The 1,953-nt window shown below is 43.6% G+C and overlaps 1 non-coding gene across 1 annotated transcript; it reads left to right on the top strand.

The window, feature by feature from the left end:
* The first annotated feature begins 1,318 nt into the window (after positions 1-1,318).
* LOC131642609 (small nucleolar RNA R71) lies at positions 1,319-1,425 on the top strand. Its single transcript, XR_009295957.1, has one exon. It is a non-coding gene; the product is annotated as a small nucleolar RNA R71 (small nucleolar RNA).
* The last annotated feature ends 528 nt before the right edge of the window (positions 1,426-1,953 follow it).

The following is a 1,953-nucleotide window of genomic DNA, read 5'->3' as shown; positions in this document are numbered from 1 at the left end:
GACAAATTTTCCTATATTGCAGGGTATGGAGAAACTTCCTGGGTCTTTCAGCTTAGGTGGCATTTTATTTTGAATTATGGCACTACATTCAGCAGTGAGTGTTACGGTCTCATTGTCTTCTAATTTCTTTTTATTCGATAAGATTTCTTTTAGGAACTTAGCATATGAGGGCATTTGGGTAATGGCTTCTGTAAACGGAATTGTGATGTTTAATTGTTTAAGAAGTTTGACAAATTTCTTAAATTGCCCTATGTTTTTAGATTTCTCGAGTCTTTGAGGATACGGGATAGGTGGTTTATAAGGTGGTGGAGGTATGTATGGCGCTTCTTTCTCCTCCGTCTCGCCTTACTTGTCCTTTTGCTCTTTCGGATCACTCGCTTTATCCTTGGGTCTACTTTCCTCTTCAGTTGTCTTCCCAGGGCTTTGGAACATAGCAGGGTTTTTAAGCCTAGGGTCGGTCGGTTCATCCATCTCTCTACCACTTCGCAGAATAATAGCATGAGCATGTCCTTTTGGGTTTGGTTGTGGCTGTCCTGGAAACGTCCCAGCAGGTGCGGCAGTAGGTGCTTGTTGATGTGCCACTTGAGAGATTTGTGTCTCAAGCATCTTGTTGTGAGTGGCCAACGCGTCTACTTTAGTCGCTAACTGTTTGATTTGCTCATTAGTGTGCACATTCTGGTTTATGAAATCCTTATTAGTCTGGGTTTGAGTGGCTATGAAATTTTTCATCATTATTTCTAAGTTAGACTTCATAGGGACATTAGGAGCAGCGAATGGTGCCTTTTGGTATCCCGGTGGTACACTGGGTGCTTGACCAGGTGCGTACAAAGCATTATTGTTCTTGTACGAGAAATTAGGGTTATTTTTCCATCCTGGGTTATACGTGTTCGAGTAGGGGTTTCCTTGAGCATAGTTTACTGGTTCAGGGGAAACTCCTGCCAAAAGATGGCAGTCAGAAGCAGCATGTCCAGTCATTCCGCATATTTCGCAATTGGGGGAAACAACAACCACGACGGCTACAGGTGCTATAGTGAGGTTTTCAATCTTCTGAGTTAGGGCATCGACTATGGCGTTAACACGGTCGAGGCTACTTACCTCGTACATCCCATTCTTCGTTGAAGATTTATCTCAAGAAGTTCTCTCTGATTGAGCTCTCTCGCTTCCCCATTGATAATGGTTTTGAGCCATGCTTTCGATAAGTGTGTAAGCATCAACATATTCTTTATCCATTAGTGCGCCACCTGCGGCGGCGTCAATTGTAAGTCTCGTATTGTAGAGGAGACCATTGTAGAAGGTATGGATGATTAACCATTGTTCTAAATCCTGATGCGGACAATGTCTAAGCATGTCCTTGTATCTTTCCCACGCTTCGAATAAAGACTCGTTGTCTTTTTGTCTAAACCCATTGATCTGGGCTCTAAGCATGGCGGTCTTGCTAGGTGGAAAATAACGCGCCAGGAAGACTTTCTTAAGTTCATTCCAGGTCGTGACAGAATTGGCGGGTAAAGACTAGAGCCAAACTCTAGCTCTATCCCTCAGTGAAAAAGGAAAAAGGCGCAGTCGGATAGCTTCCGAGCTGACACCATTTGCTTTTACAGTGTCTGCATATTGCAAGAACACTGACAAATGAAGATTAGGATCTTCCGTCGCATTTCCAGAAAATTGGTTTTGTTGTACAGCTGACAACAATGACGGTTTTAGCTCGAAATTGTTCGCCTCAATAGCAGGAGCAACAATACTATTGTGAGGTTCAGCTTGCGAAGGAATAGCATAAGATTTGAGAGGACGTGGTTGTTCTCCCATGGTTGATTCTTCGACTGGTTCAGAAATAGGAGTAGGAACAAGAGTGCGAGTACGTCGTAATCTACGTGATACAGTGATAGAACGCTCCGGTTCGGGAATTGGCAGCACTAAGTCTTCACTTCGAGAGCAAGTACTTGGCATGCACAAAGG

This window comes from Vicia villosa, unplaced genomic scaffold (assembly GCF_029867415.1).
Source record: "Vicia villosa cultivar HV-30 ecotype Madison, WI unplaced genomic scaffold, Vvil1.0 ctg.005430F_1_1, whole genome shotgun sequence".
In the NCBI taxonomy this organism is placed as follows: domain Eukaryota; kingdom Viridiplantae; phylum Streptophyta; class Magnoliopsida; order Fabales; family Fabaceae; genus Vicia; species Vicia villosa.
Note: the sequence above shows the minus strand (reverse complement) of the source record. Positions and strands in the feature narration are given on the sequence as shown.